This window comes from Delphinapterus leucas, chromosome 19, assembly GCF_059928025.1.
Source record: "Delphinapterus leucas isolate spDelLeu-1000000601 "Yukka" chromosome 19, BTC_Dleu_Yukka2, whole genome shotgun sequence".
NCBI classification, from domain to species: domain Eukaryota; kingdom Metazoa; phylum Chordata; class Mammalia; order Artiodactyla; family Monodontidae; genus Delphinapterus; species Delphinapterus leucas.
In genome coordinates, this window is record NC_143147.1 from 29573281 (window position 1) to 29592068 (window position 18788).

The following is an 18788-nucleotide window of genomic DNA, read 5'->3' on the forward strand; positions in this document are numbered from 1 at the left end:
GGGCGGGCGACGGGGTCCTGCCGGGGCGGGCTGACCGCCAGGCTGGCGGTGAGGCGCAAGCGCCAGCGAAAGTGGGCCTCAAGAGGCAGCCCGGCGTCCCCGCCCCCGTCTACGGCCATACCACCCTGAACGCGCCCGATCTCGTCTGATCTCGGAAGCTAAGCAGGGTCGGGCCTGGTTAGTACTTGGATGGGAGACCGCCTGGGAATACCGGGTGCTGTAGGCTTTTTGCCTCCCGCTCCGCCTTCTCCTTTAACTCGCCCGCGGGCGGTGGCCGCCGGCTCCGCCCGCGCCGGGGCCCCGCTGCAGGCCCCGCCTCCTCAGGCCCCTCCCACCACGGCGCCCGCGCCGGAGGGGGCGCTCCCCGCCGGCCCGGCCCGCCAGGCGGCCAGAAGGCGGCCCTGGAAGGAAGCCGCACCCCAGACGACCCCGGGGTGCCTGGCCCGGACCCAGGCTCCGCCGCGGGCCCGGTTGCCGTCCCTTCGGCCAGCGAGCCCCTCGACCTGCACCTGGCCGCCCCCACCGGCGCCCCGCCCCGGGGCCGCCACCTGTGTGCCGGTGGGTGTGTCCCTCCACAGCTCCCTCCGGCAAAAGCCCCGCCCCCCGCCGTGTCGCCGCCGCGGCCGGGTGCGGGAGCGGGATCGAGGGCAGGGGCCGCTTCCCCGGGCCTGCCGGCCGCCAGGGGCGGGCTCCTGAGCTCGGCGGGTGGTGTGCGGGCAAGGGTGGCCTCGCCGGGGCTGAGGGGCCGTGGCGACACGATGGTGGCTCCCAGTGGCTTCGGGCCAGCTGCTGTCGGGCAGGAGGGCCGGCCCGGGCTGCGGCTGGGCGGCGCCTAGCGCCGCGTGGGCGGGCAGGGGCGATGCCCAAGGGACCGCGGGCCCCGGGCCCTGAAGCCTCCGGGGCCACGTCCCTGTGAGCGACGGGCCGGATCTTGGGCGGGGCGCCAAGCGCCGAAGGGTTCGCTGGGTCACGCCCGCCCTCGGCTGGGAGGGGGTGGCCAAACCCTCCGCCTCCGCCACCGCCCGGTACCCGAGACCTCCGTTCCCCCTGCCTGGGCGGGCGACGGGGTCCTGCCGGGGCGGGCTGACCGCCAGGCTGGCGGTGAGGCGCAAGCGCCAGCGAAAGTGGGCCTCAAGAGGCAGCCCGCCGTCCCCGCCCCCGTCTACGGCCATACCACCCTGGACGCGCCCGATCTCGTCTGATCTCGGAAGCTAAGCAGGGTCGGGCCTGGTTAGTACTTGGATGGGAGACCGCCTGGGAATACCGGGTGCTGTAGGCTTTTTGCCTCCCGCTCCGCCTTCTCCTTTAACTCGCCCGCGGGCGGTGGCCGCCGGCTCCGCCCGCGCCGGGGCCCCGCTGCAGGCCCCGCCTCCTCAGGCCCCTCCCACCACGGCGCGCGCGCCGGAGGGGGCGCTCCCCGCCGGCCCGGCCCGCCAGGCGGCCAGAAGGCGGCCCTGGAAGGCAGCCGCACCCCAGACGACCCCGGGGTGCCTGGCCCGGACCCAGGCTCCGCCGCGGGCCCGGTTGCCGTCCCTTCGGCCAGCGAGCCCCTCGACCTGCACCTGGCCGCCCCCACCGGCGCCCCGCCCCGGGGCCGCCACCTGTGTGCCGGTGGGTGTGTCCCTCCACAGCTCCCTCCGGCAAAAGCCCCGCCCCCAGCCGTGTCACCGCCGCGGCCGGGTGCGGGAGCGGGATCGAGGGCAGGGGCCGCTTCCCCGGGCCTGCCGGCCGCCAGGGGCGGGCTACTGAGCCCGGCGGGTGGTGTGCGGGCAAGGGTGGCCTCGCCGGGGCTGAGGGGCCGTGGCGACACGATGGTGGCTCCCAGTGGCTTCGGGCCAGCTGCTGTCGGGCAGGAGGGCCGGCCCGGGCTGCGGCTGGGCGGCGCCTAGCGCCGCGTGGGCGGGCAGGGGCGATGCCCAAGGGACCGCGGGCCCCGGGCCCTGAAGCCTCCGGGGCCACGTCCCTGTGAGCGAAGGGCCGGATCTTGGGCGAGGCGCCAAGCGCGGAAGGGTTCGCTGGGTCACGCCCGCCCTCGGCTGGGAGGGGGTGGCCAAACCCTCCACCTCCGCCACCGCCCGGTACCCGAGACCTCCGTTCCCCCTGCCTGGGCGGGCGACGGGGTCCTGCCGGGGCGGGCTGACCGCCAGGCTGGCGGTGAGGCGCAAGCGCCAGCGAAAGTGGGCCTCAAGAGGCAGCCCGCCGTCCCCGCCCCCGTCTACGGCCATACCACCCTGAACGCGCCCGATCTCGTCTGATCTCGGAAGCTAAGCAGGGTCGGGCCTGGTTAGTACTTGGATGGGAGACCGCCTGGGAATACCGGGTGCTGTAGGCTTTTTGCCTCCCGCTCCGCCTTCTCCTTTAACTCGCCCGCGGGCGGTGGCCGCCGGCTCCGCCCGCGCCGGGGCCCCGCTGCAGGCCCCGCCTCCTCAGGCCCCTCCCACCACGGCGCGCGCGCCGGAGGGGGCGCTCCCCGCCGGCCCGGCCCGCCAGGCGGCCAGAAGGCGGCACGGGAAGGCAGCCGCACCCCAGACGACCCCGGGGTGCCTGGCCCGGACCCAGGCTCCGCCGCGGGCCCGGTTGCCGTCCCTTCGGCCAGCGAGCCCCTCGACCTGCACCTGGCCGCCCCCACCGGCGCCCCGCCCCGGGGCCGCCACCTGTGTGCCGGTGGGTGTGTCCCTCCACAGCTCCCTCCGGCAAAAGCCCCGCCCCCCGCCGTGTCGCCGCCGCTGCCGGGTGCGGGAGCGGGATCGAGGGCAGGGGCCGCTTCCCCGGGCCTGCCGGCCGCCAGGGGCGGGCTCCTGAGCTCGGCGGGTGGTGTGCGGGAAAGGGTGGCCTCGCCGGAGCTGAGGGGCCGTGGCGACACGATGGTGGCTCCCAGTGGCTTCGGGCCAGCTGCTGTCGGGCAGGAGGGCCGGCCCGGGCTGCGGCTGGGCGGCGCCTAGCGCCGCGTGGGCGGGCAGGGGCGATGCCCAAGGGACCGCGGGCCCCGGGCCCTGAAGCCTCCGGGGCCACGTCCCTGTGAGCGACGGGCCGGATCTTGGGCGGGGCGCCAAGCGCCGAAGGGTTCGCTGGGTCACGCCCGCCCTCGGCTGGGAGGGGGTGGCCAAACCCTCCGCCTCCGCCACCGCCCGGTACCCGAGACCTCCGTTCCCCCTGCCTGGGCGGGCGACGGGGTCCTGCCGGGGCGGGCTGACCGCCAGGCTGGCGGTGAGGCGCAAGCGCCAGCGAAAGTGGGCCTCAAGAGGCAGCCCGCCGTCCCCGCCCCCGTCTACGGCCATACCACCCTGGACGCGCCCGATCTCGTCTGATCTCGGAAGCTAAGCAGGGTCGGGCCTGGTTAGTACTTGGATGGGAGACCGCCTGGGAATACCGGGTGCTGTAGGCTTTTTGCCTCCCGCTCCGCCTTCTCCTTTAACTCGCCCGCGGGCGGTGGCCGCCGGCTCCGCCCGCGCCGGGGCCCCGCTGCAGGCCCCGCCTCCTCAGGCCCCTCCCACCACGGCGCGCGCGCCGGAGGGGGCGCTCCCCGCCGGCCCGGCCCGCCAGGCGGCCAGAAGGCGGCCCTGGAAGGCAGCCGCACCCCAGACGACCCCGGGGTGCCTGGCCCGGACCCAGGCTCCGCCGCGGGCCCGGTTGCCGTCCCTTCGGCCAGCGAGCCCCTCGACCTGCACCTGGCCGCCCCCACCGGCGCCCCGCCCCGGGGCCGCCACCTGTGTGCCGGTGGGTGTGTCCCTCCACAGCTCCCTCCGGCAAAAGCCCCGCCCCCCGCCGTGTCGCCGCCGCTGCCGGGTGCGGGAGCGGGATCGAGGGCAGGGGCCGCTTCCCCGGGCCTGCCGGCCGCCAGGGGCGGGCTCCTGAGCTCGGCGGGTGGTGTGCGGGCAAGGGTGGCCTCGCCGGAGCTGAGGGGCCGTGGCGACACGATGGTGGCTCCCAGTGGCTTCGGGCCAGCTGCTATCGGGCAGGAGGGCCGGCCCGGGCTGCGGCTGGGCGGCGCCTAGCGCCGCGTGGGCGGGCAGGGGCGATGCCCAAGGGACCGCGGGCCCCGGGCCCTGAAGCCTCCGGGGCCACGTCCCTGTGAGCGACGGGCCGGATCTTGGGCGGGGCGCCAAGCGCCGAAGGGTTCGCTGGGTCACGCCCGCCCTCGGCTGGGAGGGGGTGGCCAAACCCTCCGCCTCCGCCACCGCCCGGTACCCGAGACCTCCGTTCCCCCTGCCTGGGCGGGCGACGGGGTCCTGCCGGGGCGGGCTGACCGCCAGGCTGGCGGTGAGGCGCAAGCGCCAGCGAAAGTGGGCCTCAAGAGGCAGCCCGCCGTCCCCGCCCCCGTCTACGGCCATACCACCCTGGACGCGCCCGATCTCGTCTGATCTCGGAAGCTAAGCAGGGTCGGGCCTGGTTAGTACTTGGATGGGAGACCGCCTGGGAATACCGGGTGCTGTAGGCTTTTTGCCTCCCGCTCCGCCTTCTCCTTTAACTCGCCCGCGGGCGGTGGCCGCCGGCTCCGCCCGCGCCGGGGCCCCGCTGCAGGCCCCGCCTCCTCAGGCCCCTCCCACCACGGCGCGCGCGCCGGAGGGGGCGCTCCCCGCCGGCCCGGCCCGCCAGGCGGCCAGAAGGCGGCCCTGGAAGGCAGCCGCACCCCAGACGACCCCGGGGTGCCTGGCCCGGACCCAGGCTCCGCCGCGGGCCCGGTTGCCGTCCCTTCGGCCAGCGAGCCCCTCGACCTGCACCTGGCCGCCCCCACCGGCGCCCCGCCCCGGGGCCGCCACCTGTGTGCCGGTGGGTGTGTCCCTCCACAGCTCCCTCCGGCAAAAGCCCCGCCCCCAGCCGTGTCACCGCCGCGGCCGGGTGCGGGAGCGGGATCGAGGGCAGGGGCCGCTTCCCCGGGCCTGCCGGCCGCCAGGGGCGGGCTACTGAGCCCGGCGGGTGGTGTGCGGGCAAGGGTGGCCTCGCCGGGGCTGAGGGGCCGTGGCGACACGATGGTGGCTCCCAGTGGCTTCGGGCCAGCTGCTGTCGGGCAGGAGGGCCGGCCCGGGCTGCGGCTGGGCGGCGCCTAGCGCCGCGTGGGCGGGCAGGGGCGATGCCCAAGGGACCGCGGGCCCCGGGCCCTGAAGCCTCCGGGGCCACGTCCCTGTGAGCGAAGGGCCGGATCTTGGGCGAGGCGCCAAGCGCGGAAGGGTTCGCTGGGTCACGCCCGCCCTCGGCTGGGAGGGGGTGGCCAAACCCTCCACCTCCGCCACCGCCCGGTACCCGAGACCTCCGTTCCCCCTGCCTGGGCGGGCGACGGGGTCCTGCCGGGGCGGGCTGACCGCCAGGCTGGCGGTGAGGCGCAAGCGCCAGCGAAAGTGGGCCTCAAGAGGCAGCCCGCCGTCCCCGCCCCCGTCTACGGCCATACCACCCTGAACGCGCCCGATCTCGTCTGATCTCGGAAGCTAAGCAGGGTCGGGCCTGGTTAGTACTTGGATGGGAGACCGCCTGGGAATACCGGGTGCTGTAGGCTTTTTGCCTCCCGCTCCGCCTTCTCCTTTAACTCGCCCGCGGGCGGTGGCCGCCGGCTCCGCCCGCGCCGGGGCCCCGCTGCAGGCCCCGCCTCCTCAGGCCCCTCCCACCACGGCGCGCGCGCCGGAGGGGGCGCTCCCCGCCGGCCCGGCCCGCCAGGCGGCCAGAAGGCGGCACGGGAAGGCAGCCGCACCCCAGACGACCCCGGGGTGCCTGGCCCGGACCCAGGCTCCGCCGCGGGCCCGGTTGCCGTCCCTTCGGCCAGCGAGCCCCTCGACCTGCACCTGGCCGCCCCCACCGGCGCCCCGCCCCGGGGCCGCCACCTGTGTGCCGGTGGGTGTGTCCCTCCACAGCTCCCTCCGGCAAAAGCCCCGCCCCCCGCCGTGTCGCCGCCGCTGCCGGGTGCGGGAGCGGGATCGAGGGCAGGGGCCGCTTCCCCGGGCCTGCCGGCCGCCAGGGGCGGGCTCCTGAGCTCGGCGGGTGGTGTGCGGGCAAGGGTGGCCTCGCCGGAGCTGAGGGGCCGTGGCGACACGATGGTGGCTCCCAGTGGCTTCGGGCCAGCTGCTGTCGGGCAGGAGGGCCGGCCCGGGCTGCGGCTGGGCGGCGCCTAGCGCCGCGTGGGCGGGCAGGGGCGATGCCCAAGGGACCGCGGGCCCCGGGCCCTGAAGCCTCCGGGGCCACGTCCCTGTGAGCGACGGGCCGGATCTTGGGCGGGGCGCCAAGCGCCGAAGGGTTCGCTGGGTCACGCCCGCCCTCGGCTGGGAGGGGGTGGCCAAACCCTCCGCCTCCGCCACCGCCCGGTACCCGAGACCTCCGTTCCCCCTGCCTGGGCGGGCGACGGGGTCCTGCCGGGGCGGGCTGACCGCCAGGCTGGCGGTGAGGCGCAAGCGCCAGCGAAAGTGGGCCTCAAGAGGCAGCCCGCCGTCCCCGCCCCCGTCTACGGCCATACCACCCTGGACGCGCCCGATCTCGTCTGATCTCGGAAGCTAAGCAGGGTCGGGCCTGGTTAGTACTTGGATGGGAGACCGCCTGGGAATACCGGGTGCTGTAGGCTTTTTGCCTCCCGCTCCGCCTTCTCCTTTAACTCGCCCGCGGGCGGTGGCCGCCGGCTCCGCCCGCGCCGGGGCCCCGCTGCAGGCCCCGCCTCCTCAGGCCCCTCCCACCACGGCGCGCGCGCCGGAGGGGGCGCTCCCCGCCGGCCCGGCCCGCCAGGCGGCCAGAAGGCGGCCCTGGAAGGCAGCCGCACCCCAGACGACCCCGGGGTGCCTGGCCCGGACCCAGGCTCCGCCGCGGGCCCGGTTGCCGTCCCTTCGGCCAGCGAGCCCCTCGACCTGCACCTGGCCGCCCCCACCGGCGCCCCGCCCCGGGGCCGCCACCTGTGTGCCGGTGGGTGTGTCCCTCCACAGCTCCCTCCGGCAAAAGCCCCGCCCCCCGCCGTGTCGCCGCCGCTGCCGGGTGCGGGAGCGGGATCGAGGGCAGGGGCCGCTTCCCCGGGCCTGCCGGCCGCCAGGGGCGGGCTCCTGAGCTCGGCGGGTGGTGTGCGGGCAAGGGTGGCCTCGCCGGGGCTGAGGGGCCGTGGCGACACGATGGTGGCTCCCAGTGGCTTCGGGCCAGCTGCTGTCGGGCAGGAGGGCCGGCCCGGGCTGCGGCTGGGCGGCGCCTAGCGCCGCGTGGGCGGGCAGGGGCGATGCCCAAGGGACCGCGGGCCCCGGGCCCTGAAGCCTCCGGGGCCACGTCCCTGTGAGCGACGGGCCGGATCTTGGGCGGGGCGCCAAGCGCCGAAGGGTTCGCTGGGTCACGCCCGCCCTCGGCTGGGAGGGGGTGGCCAAACCCTCCGCCTCCGCCACCGCCCGGTACCCGAGACCTCCGTTCCCCCTGCCTGGGCGGGCGACGGGGTCCTGCCGGGGCGGGCTGACCGCCAGGCTGGCGGTGAGGCGCAAGCGCCAGCGAAAGTGGGCCTCAAGAGGCAGCCCGCCGTCCCCGCCCCCGTCTACGGCCATACCACCCTGGACGCGCCCGATCTCGTCTGATCTCGGAAGCTAAGCAGGGTCGGGCCTGGTTAGTACTTGGATGGGAGACCGCCTGGGAATACCGGGTGCTGTAGGCTTTTTGCCTCCCGCTCCGCCTTCTCCTTTAACTCGCCCGCGGGCGGTGGCCGCCGGCTCCGCCCGCGCCGGGGCCCCGCTGCAGGCCCCGCCTCCTCAGGCCCCTCCCACCACGGCGCGCGCGCCGGAGGGGGCGCTCCCCGCCGGCCCGGCCCGCCAGGCGGCCAGAAGGCGGCCCTGGAAGGCAGCCGCACCCCAGACGACCCCGGGGTGCCTGGCCCGGACCCAGGCTCCGCCGCGGGCCCGGTTGCCGTCCCTTCGGCCAGCGAGCCCCTCGACCTGCACCTGGCCGCCCCCACCGGCGCCCCGCCCTGGGGCCGCCACCTGTGTGCCGGTGGGTGTGTCCCTCCACAGCTCCCTCCGGCAAAAGCCCCGCCCCCAGCCGAGTCACCGCCGCGGCCGGGTGCGGGAGCGGGATCGAGGGCAGGGGCCGCTTCCCCGGGCCTGCCGGCCGCCAGGGGCGGGCTACTGAGCCCGGCGGGTGGTGTGCGGGCAAGGGTGGCCTCGCCGGGGCTGAGGGGCCGTGGCGACACGATGGTGGCTCCCAGTGGCTTCGGGCCAGCTGCTGTCGGGCAGGAGGGCCGGCCCGGGCTGCGGCTGGGCGGCGCCTAGCGCCACGTGGGCGGGCAGGGGCGATGCCCAAGGGACCGCGGGCCCCGGGCCCTGAAGCCTCCGGGGCCACGTCCCTGTGAGCGAAGGGCCGGATCTTGGGCGAGGCGCCAAGCGCGGAAGGGTTCGCTGGGTCACGCCCGCCCTCGGCTGGGAGGGGGTGGCCAAACCCTCCACCTCCGCCACCGCCCGGTACCCGAGACCTCCGTTCCCCCTGCCTGGGCGGGCGACGGGGTCCTGCCGGGGCGGGCTGACCGCCAGGCTGGCGGTGAGGCGCAAGCGCCAGCGAAAGTGGGCCTCAAGAGGCAGCCCGGCGTCCCCGCCCCCGTCTACGGCCATACCACCCTGAACGCGCCCGATCTCGTCTGATCTCGGAAGCTAAGCAGGGTCGGGCCTGGTTAGTACTTGGATGGGAGACCGCCTGGGAATACCGGGTGCTGTAGGCTTTTTGCCTCCCGCTCCGCCTTCTCCTTTAACTCGCCCGCGGGCGGTGGCCGCCGGCTCCGCCCGCGCCGGGGCCCCGCTGCAGGCCCCGCCTCCTCAGGCCCCTCCCACCACGGCGCGCGCGCCGGAGGGGGCGCTCCCCGCCGGCCCGGCCCGCCAGGCGGCCAGAAGGCGGCCCTGGAAGGCAGCCGCACCCCAGACGACCCCGGGGTGCCTGGCCCGGACCCAGGCTCCGCCGCGGGCCCGGTTGCCGTCCCTTCGGCCAGCGAGCCCCTCGACCTGCACCTGGCCGCCCCCACCGGCGCCCCGCCCCGGGGCCGCCACCTGTGTGCCGGTGGGTGTGTCCCTCCACAGCTCCCTCCGGCAAAAGCCCCGCCCCCAGCCGTGTCACCGCCGCGGCCGGGTGCGGTAGCGGGATCGAGGGCAGGGGCCGCTTCCCCGGGCCTGCCGGCCGCCAGGGGCGGGCTACTGAGCCCGGCGGGTGGTGTGCGGGCAAGGGTGGCCTCGCCGGGGCTGAGGGGCCGTGGCGACACGATGGTGGCTCCCAGTGGCTTCGGGCCAGCTGCTGTCGGGCAGGAGGGCCGGCCCGGGCTGCGGCTGGGCGGCGCCTAGCGCCGCGTGGGCGGGCAGGGGCGATGCCCAAGGGACCGCGGGCCCCGGGCCCTGAAGCCTCCGGGGCCACGTCCCTGTGAGCGAAGGGCCGGATCTTGGGCGAGGCGCCAAGCGCGGAAGGGTTCGCTGGGTCACGCCCGCCCTCGGCTGGGAGGGGGTGGCCAAACCCTCCACCTCCGCCACCGCCCGGTACCCGAGACCTCCGTTCCCCCTGCCTGGGCGGGCGACGGGGTCCTGCCGGGGCGGGCTGACCGCCAGGCTGGCGGTGAGGCGCAAGCGCCAGCGAAAGTGGGCCTCAAGAGGCAGCCCGCCGTCCCCGCCCCCGTCTACGGCCATACCACCCTGAACGCGCCCGATCTCGTCTGATCTCGGAAGCTAAGCAGGGTCGGGCCTGGTTAGTACTTGGATGGGAGACCGCCTGGGAATACCGGGTGCTGTAGGCTTTTTGCCTCCCGCTCCGCCTTCTCCTTTAACTCGCCCGCGGGCGGTGGCCGCCGGCTCCGCCCGCGCCGGGGCCCCGCTGCAGGCCCCGCCTCCTCAGGCCCCTCCCACCACGGCGCGCGCGCCGGAGGGGGCGCTCCCCGCCGGCCCGGCCCGCCAGGCGGCCAGAAGGCGGCACGGGAAGGCAGCCGCACCCCAGACGACCCCGGGGTGCCTGGCCCGGACCCAGGCTCCGCCGCGGGCCCGGTTGCCGTCCCTTCGGCCAGCGAGCCCCTCGACCTGCACCTGGCCGCCCCGACCGGCGCCCCGCCCCGGGGCCGCCACCTGTGTGCCGGTGGGTGTGTCCCTCCACAGCTCCCTCCGGCAAAAGCCCCGCCCCCCGCCGTGTCGCCGCCGCTGCCGGGTGCGGGAGCGGGATCGAGGGCAGGGGCCGCTTCCCCGGGCCTGCCGGCCGCCAGGGGCGGGCTCCTGAGCTCGGCGGGTGGTGTGCGGGCAAGGGTGGCCTCGCCGGAGCTGAGGGGCCGTGGCGACACGAGGGTGGCTCCCAGTGGCTTCGGGCCAGCTGCTGTCGGGCAGGAGGGCCGGCCCGGGCTGCGGCTGGGCGGCGCCTAGCGCCGCGTGGGCGGGCAGGGGCGATGCCCAAGGGACCGCGGGCCCCGGGCCCTGAAGCCTCCGGGGCCACGTCCCTGTGAGCGACGGGCCGGATCTTGGGCGGGGCGCCAAGCGCCGAAGGGTTCGCTGGGTCACGCCCGCCCTCGGCTGGGAGGGGGTGGCCAAACCCTCCGCCTCCGCCACCGCCCGGTACCCGAGACCTCCGTTCCCCCTGCCTGGGCGGGCGACGGGGTCCTGCCGGGGCGGGCTGACCGCCAGGCTGGCGGTGAGGCGCAAGCGCCAGCGAAAGTGGGCCTCAAGAGGCAGCCCGCCGTCCCCGCCCCCGTCTACGGCCATACCACCCTGGACGCGCCCGATCTCGTCTGATCTCGGAAGCTAAGCAGGGTCGGGCCTGGTTAGTACTTGGATGGGAGACCGCCTGGGAATACCGGGTGCTGTAGGCTTTTTGCCTCCCGCTCCGCCTTCTCCTTTAACTCGCCCGCGGGCGGTGGCCGCCGGCTCCGCCCGCGCCGGGGCCCCGCTGCAGGCCCCGCCTCCTCAGGCCCCTCCCACCACGGCGCGCGCGCCGGAGGGGGCGCTCCCCGCCGGCCCGGCCCGCCAGGCGGCCAGAAGGCGGCCCTGGAAGGCAGCCGCACCCCAGACGACCCCGGGGTGCCTGGCCCGGACCCAGGCTCCGCCGCGGGCCCGGTTGCCGTCCCTTCGGCCAGCGAGCCCCTCGACATGCACCTGGCCGCCCCCACCGGCGCCCCGCCCCGGGGCCGCCACCTGTGTGCCGGTGGGTGTGTCCATCCACAGCTCCCTCCGGCAAAAGCCCCGCCCCCCGCCGTGTCGCCGCCGCTGCCGGGTGCGGGAGCGGGATCGAGGGCAGGGGCCGCTTCCCCGGGCCTGCCGGCCGCCAGGGGCGGGCTCCTGAGCTCGGCGGGTGGTGTGCGGGCAAGGGTGGCCTCGCCGGGGCTGAGGGGCCGTGGCGACACGATGGTGGCTCCCAGTGGCTTCGGGCCAGCTGCTGTCGGGCAGGAGGGTCGTCCCGGGCTGCGGCTGGGCGGCGCCTAGCGCCGCGTGGGCGGGCAGGGGCGATGCCCAAGGGACCGCGGGCCCCGGGCCCTGAAGCCTCCGGGGCCACGTCCCTGTGAGCGACGGGCCGGATCTTGGGCGGGGCGCCAAGCGCCGAAGGGTTCGCTGGGTCACGCCCGCCCTCGGCTGGGAGGGGGTGGCCAAACCCTCCGCCTCCGCCAACGCCCGGTACCCGAGACCTCCGTTCCCCCTGCCTGGGCGGGCGACGGGGTCCTGCCGGGGCGGGCTGACCGCCAGGCTGGCGGTGAGGCGCAAGCGCCAGCGAAAGTGGGCCTCAAGAGGCAGCCCGCCGTCCCCGCCCCCGTCTACGGCCATACCACCCTGGACGCGCCCGATCTCGTCTGATCTCGGAAGCTAAGCAGGGTCGGGCCTGGTTAGTACTTGGATGGGAGACCGCCTGGGAATACCGGGTGCTGTAGGCTTTTTGCCTCCCGCTCCGCCTTCTCCTTTAACTCGCCCGCGGGCGGTGGCCGCCGGCTCCGCCCGCGCCGGGGCCCCGCTGCAGGCCCCGCCTCCTCAGGCCCCTCCCACCACGGCGCGCGCGCCGGAGGGGGCGCTCCCCGCCGGCCCGGCCCGCCAGGCGACCAGAAGGCGGCCCTGGAAGGCAGCCGCACCCCAGACGCCCCCGGGGTGCCTGGCCCGGACCCAGGCTCCGCCGCGGGCCCGGTTGCCGTCCCTTCGGCCAGCGAGCCCCTCGACCTGCACCTGGCCGCCCCCACCGGCGCCCCGCCCCGGGGCCGCCACCTGTGTGCCGGTGGGTGTGTCCCTCACAGCTCCCTCCGGCAAAAGCCCCGCCCCCCGCCGTGTCGCCGCCGCGGCTGGGTGCGGGAGCGGGATCGACGGCAGGGGCCGCTTCCCCGGGCCTGCCGGCCGCCAGGGGCGGGCTCCTGAGCTCGGCGGGTGGTGTGCGGGCAAGGGTGGCCTCGCCGGGGCTGAGGGGCCGTGGCGACACGATGGTGGCTCCCAGTGGCTTCGGGCCAGCTGCTGTCGGGCAGGAGGGCCGGCCCGGGCTGCGGCTGGGCGGCGCCTAGTGCCGCGTGGGCGGGCAGGGGCGATGCCCAAGGCATCGCGGGCCCCGGGCCCTGAAGCCTCCGGGGCCACGTCCCTGTGAGCGACGGGCCGGATCTTGGGCGGGGCGCCAAGCGCCGAAGGGTTCGCTGGGTCACGCCCGCCCTCGGCTGGGAGGGGGTGGCCAAACCCTCCGCCTCCGCCACCGCCCGGTACCCGAGACCTCCGTTCCCCCTGCCTGGGCGGGCGACGGGGTCCTGCCGGGGCGGGCTGACCGCCAGGCTGGCGGTGAGGCGCAAGCGCCAGCGAAAGTGGGCCTCAAGAGGCAGCCCGCCGTCCCCGCCCCCGTCTACGGCCATACCACCCTGGACGCGCCCGATCTCGTCTGATCTCGGAAGCTAAGCAGGGTCGGGCCTGGTTAGTACTTGGATGGGAGACCGCCTGGGAATACCGGGTGCTGTAGGCTTTTTGCCTCCCGCTCCGCCTTCTCCTTTAACTCGCCCGCGGGCGGTGGCCGCCGGCTCCGCCCGCGCCGGGGCCCCGCTGCAGGCCCCGCCTCCTCAGGCCCCTCCCACCACGGCGCGCGCGCCGGAGGGGGCGCTCCCCGCCGGCCCGGCCCGCCAGGCGACCAGAAGGCGGCCCTGGAAGGCAGCCGCACCCCAGACGCCCCCGGGGTGCCTGGCCCGGACCCAGGCTCCGCCGCGGGCCCGGTTAGCGTCCCTTCGGCCAGCGAGCCCCTCGACCTGCACCTGGCCGCCCCCACCGGCGCCCCGCCCCGGGGCCGCCACCTGTGTGCCGGTGGGTGTGTCCCTCCACAGCTCCCTCCGGCAAAAGCCCCGCCCCCAGCCGTGTCACCGCCGCGGCCGGGTGCGGGAGCGGGATCGAGGGCAGGGGCCGCTTCCCCGGGCCTGCCGGCCGCCAGGGGCGGGCTACTGAGCCCGGCGGGTGGTGTGCGGGCAAGGGTGGCCTCGCCGGGGCTGAGGGGCCGTGGCGACACGATGGTGGCTCCCAGTGGCTTCGGGCCAGCTGCTGTCGGGCAGGAGGGCCGGCCCGGGCTGCGGCTGGGCGGCGCCTAGCGCCGCGTGGGCGGGCAGGGGCGATGCCCAAGGGACCGCGGGCCCCGGGCCCTGAAGCCTCCGGGGCCACGTCCCTGTGAGCGACGGGCCGGATCTTGGGCGGGGCGCCAAGCGCCGAAGGGTTCGCTGGGTCACGCCCGCCCTCGGCTGGGAGGGGGTGGCCAAACCCTCCGCCTCCGCCACCGCCCGGTACCCGAGACCTCCGTTCCCCCTGCCTGGGCGGGCGACGGGGTCCTGCCGGGGCGGGCTGACCGCCAGGCTGGCGGTGAGGCGCAAGCGCCAGCGAAAGTGGGCCTCAAGAGGCAGCCCGCCGTCCCCGCCCCCGTCTACGGCCATACCACCCTGGACGCGCCCGATCTCGTCTGATCTCGGAAGCTAAGCAGGGTCGGGCCTGGTTAGTACTTGGATGGGAGACCGCCTGGGAATACCGGGTGCTGTAGGCTTTTTGCCTCCCGCTCCGCCTTCTCCTTTAACTCGCCCGCGGGCGGTGGCCGCCGGCTCCGCCCGCGCCGGGGCCCCGCTGCAGGCCCCGCCTCCTCAGGCCCCTCCCACCACGGCGCGCGCGCCGGAGGGGGCGCTCCCCGCCGGCCCGGCCCGCCAGGCGGCCAGAAGGCGGCCCTGGAAGGCAGCCGCACCCCAGACGACCCCGGGGTGCCTGGCCCGGACCCAGGCTCCGCCGCGGGCCCGGTTGCCGTCCCTTCGGCCAGCGAGCCCCTCGACCTGCACCTGGCCGCCCCCACCGGCGCCCCGCCCCGGGGCCGCCACCTGTGTGCCGGTGGGTGTGTCCCTCCACAGCTCCCTCCGGCAAAAGCCCCGCCCCCAGCCGTGTCACCGCCGCGGCCGGGTGCGGTAGCGGGATCGAGGGCAGGGGCCGCTTCCCCGGGCCTGCCGGCCGCCAGGGGCGGGCTACTGAGCCCGGCGGGTGGTGTGCGGGCAAGGGTGGCCTCGCCGGGGCTGAGGGGCCGTGGCGACACGATGGTGGCTCCCAGTGGCTTCGGGCCAGCTGCTGTCGGGCAGGAGGGCCGGCCCGGGCTGCGGCTGGGCGGCGCCTAGCGCCGCGTGGGCGGGCAGGGGCGATGCCCAAGGGACCGCGGGCCCCGGGCCCTGAAGCCTCCGGGGCCACGTCCCTGTGAGCGAAGGGCCGGATCTTGGGCGAGGCGCCAAGCGCGGAAGGGTTCGCTGGGTCACGCCCGCCCTCGGCTGGGAGGGGGTGGCCAAACCCTCCACCTCCGCCACCGCCCGGTACCCGAGACCTCCGTTCCCCCTGCCTGGGCGGGCGACGGGGTCCTGCCGGGGCGGGCTGACCGCCAGGCTGGCGGTGAGGCGCAAGCGCCAGCGAAAGTGGGCCTCAAGAGGCAGCCCGGCGTCCCCGCCCCCGTCTACGGCCATACCACCCTGAACGCGCCCGATCTCGTCTGATCTCGGAAGCTAAGCAGGGTCGGGCCTGGTTAGTACTTGGATGGGAGACCGCCTGGGAATACCGGGTGCTGTAGGCTTTTTGCCTCCCGCTCCGCCTTCTCCTTTAACTCGCCCGCGGGCGGTGGCCGCCGGCTCCGCCCGCGCCGGGGCCCCGCTGCAGGCCCCGCCTCCTCAGGCCCCTCCCACCACGGCGCGCGCGCCGGAGGGGGCGCTCCCCGCCGGCCCGGCCCGCCAGGCGGCCAGAAGGCGGCCCTGGAAGGCAGCCGCACCCCAGACGACCCCGGGGTGCCTGGCCCGGACCCAGGCTCCGCCGCGGGCCCGGTTGCCGTCCCTTCGGCCAGCGAGCCCCTCGACCTGCACCTGGCCGCCCCCACCGGCGCCCCGCCCCGGGGCCGCCACCTGTGTGCCGGTGGGTGTGTCCCTCCACAGCTCCCTCCGGCAAAAGCCCCGCCCCCAGCCGTGTCACCGCCGCGGCCGGGTGCGGTAGCGGGATCGAGGGCAGGGGCCGCTTCCCCGGGCCTGCCGGCCGCCAGGGGCGGGCTACTGAGCCCGGCGGGTGGTGTGCGGGCAAGGGTGGCCTCGCCGGGGCTGAGGGGCCGTGGCGACACGATGGTGGCTCCCAGTGGCTTCGGGCCAGCTGCTGTCGGGCAGGAGGGCCGGCCCGGGCTGCGGCTGGGCGGCGCCTAGCGCCGCGTGGGCGGGCAGGGGCGATGCCCAAGGGACCGCGGGCCCCGGGCCCTGAAGCCTCCGGGGCCACGTCCCTGTGAGCGAAGGGCCGGATCTTGGGCGAGGCGCCAAGCGCGGAAGGGTTCGCTGGGTCACGCCCGCCCTCGGCTGGGAGGGGGTGGCCAAACCCTCCACCTCCGCCACCGCCCGGTACCCGAGACCTCCGTTCCCCCTGCCTGGGCGGGCGACGGGGTCCTGCCGGGGCGGGCTGACCGCCAGGCTGGCGGTGAGGCGCAAGCGCCAGCGAAAGTGGGCCTCAAGAGGCAGCCCGCCGTCCCCGCCCCCGTCTACGGCCATACCACCCTGAACGCGCCCGATCTCGTCTGATCTCGGAAGCTAAGCAGGGTCGGGCCTGGTTAGTACTTGGATGGGAGACCGCCTGGGAATACCGGGTGCTGTAGGCTTTTTGCCTCCCGCTCCGCCTTCTCCTTTAACTCGCCCGCGGGCGGTGGCCGCCGGCTCCGCCCGCGCCGGGGCCCCGCTGCAGGCCCCGCCTCCTCAGGCCCCTCCCACCACGGCGCGCGCGCCGGAGGGGGCGCTCCCCGCCGGCCCGGCCCGCCAGGCGGCCAGAAGGCGGCACGGGAAGGCAGCCGCACCCCAGACGACCCCGGGGTGCCTGGCCCGGACCCAGGCTCCGCCGCGGGCCCGGTTGCCGTCCCTTCGGCCAGCGAGCCCCTCGACCTGCACCTGGCCGCCCCGACCGGCGCCCCGCCCCGGGGCCGCCACCTGTGTGCCGGTGGGTGTGTCCCTCCACAGCTCCCTCCGGCAAAAGCCCCGCCCCCCGCCGTGTCGCCGCCGCTGCCGGGTGCGGGAGCGGGATCGAGGGCAGGGGCCGCTTCCCCGGGCCTGCCGGCCGCCAGGGGCGGGCTCCTGAGCTCGGCGGGTGGTGTGCGGGCAAGGGTGGCCTCGCCGGAGCTGAGGGGCCGTGGCGACACGAGGGTGGCTCCCAGTGGCTTCGGGCCAGCTGCTGTCGGGCAGGAGGGCCGGCCCGGGCTGCGGCTGGGCGGCGCCTAGCGCCGCGTGGGCGGGCAGGGGCGATGCCCAAGGGACCGCGGGCCCCGGGCCCTGAAGCCTCCGGGGCCACGTCCCTGTGAGCGACGGGCCGGATCTTGGGCGGGGCGCCAAGCGCCGAAGGGTTCGCTGGGTCACGCCCGCCCTCGGCTGGGAGGGGGTGGCCAAACCCTCCGCCTCCGCCACCGCCCGGTACCCGAGACCTCCGTTCCCCCTGCCTGGGCGGGCGACGGGGTCCTGCCGGGGCGGGCTGACCGCCAGGCTGGCGGTGAGGCGCAAGCGCCAGCGAAAGTGGGCCTCAAGAGGCAGCCCGCCGTCCCCGCCCCCGTCTACGGCCATACCACCCTGGACGCGCCCGATCTCGTCTGATCTCGGAAGCTAAGCAGGGTCGGGCCTGGTTAGTACTTGGATGGGAGACCGCCTGGGAATACCGGGTGCTGTAGGCTTTTTGCCTCCCGCTCCGCCTTCTCCTTTAACTCGCCCGCGGGCGGTGGCCGCCGGCTCCGCCCGCGCCGGGGCCCCGCTGCAGGCCCCGCCTCCTCAGGCCCCTCCCACCACGGCGCGCGCGCCGGAGGGGGCGCTCCCCGCCGGCCCGGCCCGCCAGGCGGCCAGAAGGCGGCCCTGGAAGGCAGCCGCACCCCAGACGACCCCGGGGTGCCTGGCCCGGACCCAGGCTCCGCCGCGGGCCCGGTTGCCGTCCCTTCGGCCAGCGAGCCCCTCGACATGCACCTGGCCGCCCCCACCGGCGCCCCGCCCCGGGGCCGCCACCTGTGTGCCGGTGGGTGTGTCCATCCACAGCTCCCTCCGGCAAAAGCCCCGCCCCCCGCCGTGTCGCCGCCGCTGCCGGGTGCGGGAGCGGGATCGAGGGCAGGGGCCGCTTCCCCGGGCCTGCCGGCCGCCAGGGGCGGGCTCCTGAGCTCGGCGGGTGGTGTGCGGGCAAGGGTGGCCTCGCCGGGGCTGAGGGGCCGTGGCGACACGATGGTGGCTCCCAGTGGCTTCGGGCCAGCTGCTGTCGGGCAGGAGGGTCGTCCCGGGCTGCGGCTGGGCGGCGCCTAGCGCCGCGTGGGCGGGCAGGGGCGATGCCCAAGGGACCGCGGGCCCCGGGCCCTGAAGCCTCCGGGGCCACGTCCCTGTGAGCGACGGGCCGGATCTTGGGCGGGGCGCCAAGCGCCGAAGGGTTCGCTGGGTCACGCCCGCCCTCGGCTGGGAGGGGGTGGCCAAACCCTCCGCCTCCGCCAACGCCCGGTACCCGAGACCTCCGTTCCCCCTGCCTGGGCGGGCGACGGGGTCCTGCCGGGGCGGGCTGACCGCCAGGCTGGCGGTGAGGCGCAAGCGCCAGCGAAAGTGGGCCTCAAGAGGCAGCCCGCGGTCCCCGCCCCCGTCTACGGCCATACCACCCTGGACGCGCCCGATCTCGTCTGATCTCGGAAGCTAAGCAGGGTCGGGCCTGGTTAGTACTTGGATGGGAGACCGCCTGGGAATACCGGGTGCTGTAGGCTTTTTGCCTCCCGCTCCGCCTTCTCCTTTAACTCGCCCGCGGGCGGTGGCCGCCGGCTCCGCCCGCGCCGGGGCCCCGCTGCAGGCCCCGCCTCCTCAGGCCCCTCCCACCACGGCGCGCGCGCCGGAGGGGGCGCTCCCCGCCGGCCCGGCCCGCCAGGCGACCAGAAGGCGGCCCTGGAAGGCAGCCGCACCCCAGACGCCCCCGGGGTGCCTGGCCCGGACCCAGGCTCCGCCGCGGGCCCGGTTGCCGTCCCTTCGGCCAGCGAGCCCCTCGACCTGCACCTGGCCGCCCCCACCGGCGCCCCGCCCCGGGGCCGCCACCTGTGTGCCGGTGGGTGTGTCCCTCACAGCTCCCTCCGGCAAAAGCCCCGCCCCCCGCCGTGTCGCCGCCGCGGCTGGGTGCGGGAGCGGGATCGACGGCAGGGGCCGCTTCCCCGGGCCTGCCGGCCGCCAGGGGCGGGCTCCTGAGCTCGGCGGGTGGTGTGCGGGCAAGGGTGGCCTCGCCGGGGCTGAGGGGCCGTGGCGACACGATGGTGGCTCCCAGTGGCTTCGGGCCAGCTGCTGTCGGGCAGGAGGGCCGGCCCGGGCTGCGGCTGGGCGGCGCCTAGTGCCGCGTGGGCGGGCAGGGGCGATGCCCAAGGCATCGCGGGCCCCGGGCCCT

The 18788-nt window shown here is 77.1% G+C and overlaps 18 non-coding genes across 18 annotated transcripts; all 18 read left to right on the forward strand.

Annotated features, from left to right (window-relative positions):
- Positions 1-107: 107 nt before the first annotated feature.
- LOC149746201 (5S ribosomal RNA) lies at positions 108-226 on the forward strand. The gene has a single exon (XR_016389298.1). It is a non-coding gene; the product is annotated as a 5S ribosomal RNA (ribosomal RNA).
- Positions 227-1160: 934 nt separating this feature from the next.
- Positions 1161-1279, forward strand: LOC149746202 (5S ribosomal RNA). Its single transcript, XR_016390497.1, has one exon. It is a non-coding gene; the product is annotated as a 5S ribosomal RNA (ribosomal RNA).
- Positions 1280-2213: 934 nt separating this feature from the next.
- On the forward strand, positions 2214-2332 carry LOC149746203 (5S ribosomal RNA). The gene has a single exon (XR_016389299.1). It is a non-coding gene; the product is annotated as a 5S ribosomal RNA (ribosomal RNA).
- Positions 2333-3266: 934 nt separating this feature from the next.
- Positions 3267-3385, forward strand: LOC149746204 (5S ribosomal RNA). Its single transcript, XR_016390498.1, has one exon. It is a non-coding gene; the product is annotated as a 5S ribosomal RNA (ribosomal RNA).
- A 934-nt stretch (positions 3386-4319) lies between these two features.
- On the forward strand, positions 4320-4438 carry LOC149746205 (5S ribosomal RNA). The gene has a single exon (XR_016390499.1). It is a non-coding gene; the product is annotated as a 5S ribosomal RNA (ribosomal RNA).
- Positions 4439-5372: 934 nt separating this feature from the next.
- Positions 5373-5491, forward strand: LOC149746206 (5S ribosomal RNA). Its single transcript, XR_016389300.1, has one exon. It is a non-coding gene; the product is annotated as a 5S ribosomal RNA (ribosomal RNA).
- Positions 5492-6425: 934 nt separating this feature from the next.
- LOC149746207 (5S ribosomal RNA) lies at positions 6426-6544 on the forward strand. Its single transcript, XR_016390500.1, has one exon. It is a non-coding gene; the product is annotated as a 5S ribosomal RNA (ribosomal RNA).
- A 934-nt stretch (positions 6545-7478) lies between these two features.
- On the forward strand, positions 7479-7597 carry LOC149746208 (5S ribosomal RNA). Its single transcript, XR_016390501.1, has one exon. It is a non-coding gene; the product is annotated as a 5S ribosomal RNA (ribosomal RNA).
- Positions 7598-8531: 934 nt separating this feature from the next.
- On the forward strand, positions 8532-8650 carry LOC149746209 (5S ribosomal RNA). The gene has a single exon (XR_016389301.1). It is a non-coding gene; the product is annotated as a 5S ribosomal RNA (ribosomal RNA).
- A 934-nt stretch (positions 8651-9584) lies between these two features.
- Positions 9585-9703, forward strand: LOC149746210 (5S ribosomal RNA). Its single transcript, XR_016389302.1, has one exon. It is a non-coding gene; the product is annotated as a 5S ribosomal RNA (ribosomal RNA).
- A 934-nt stretch (positions 9704-10637) lies between these two features.
- LOC149746211 (5S ribosomal RNA) lies at positions 10638-10756 on the forward strand. The gene has a single exon (XR_016390502.1). It is a non-coding gene; the product is annotated as a 5S ribosomal RNA (ribosomal RNA).
- A 934-nt stretch (positions 10757-11690) lies between these two features.
- On the forward strand, positions 11691-11809 carry LOC149746212 (5S ribosomal RNA). Its single transcript, XR_016390503.1, has one exon. It is a non-coding gene; the product is annotated as a 5S ribosomal RNA (ribosomal RNA).
- Positions 11810-12742: 933 nt separating this feature from the next.
- On the forward strand, positions 12743-12861 carry LOC149746213 (5S ribosomal RNA). The gene has a single exon (XR_016390504.1). It is a non-coding gene; the product is annotated as a 5S ribosomal RNA (ribosomal RNA).
- Positions 12862-13795: 934 nt separating this feature from the next.
- Positions 13796-13914, forward strand: LOC149746214 (5S ribosomal RNA). Its single transcript, XR_016390505.1, has one exon. It is a non-coding gene; the product is annotated as a 5S ribosomal RNA (ribosomal RNA).
- Positions 13915-14848: 934 nt separating this feature from the next.
- LOC149746215 (5S ribosomal RNA) lies at positions 14849-14967 on the forward strand. Its single transcript, XR_016389303.1, has one exon. It is a non-coding gene; the product is annotated as a 5S ribosomal RNA (ribosomal RNA).
- Positions 14968-15901: 934 nt separating this feature from the next.
- On the forward strand, positions 15902-16020 carry LOC149746216 (5S ribosomal RNA). The gene has a single exon (XR_016389304.1). It is a non-coding gene; the product is annotated as a 5S ribosomal RNA (ribosomal RNA).
- A 934-nt stretch (positions 16021-16954) lies between these two features.
- Positions 16955-17073, forward strand: LOC149746217 (5S ribosomal RNA). The gene has a single exon (XR_016390506.1). It is a non-coding gene; the product is annotated as a 5S ribosomal RNA (ribosomal RNA).
- A 934-nt stretch (positions 17074-18007) lies between these two features.
- LOC149746218 (5S ribosomal RNA) lies at positions 18008-18126 on the forward strand. The gene has a single exon (XR_016390507.1). It is a non-coding gene; the product is annotated as a 5S ribosomal RNA (ribosomal RNA).
- Positions 18127-18788: the final 662 nt, after the last annotated feature.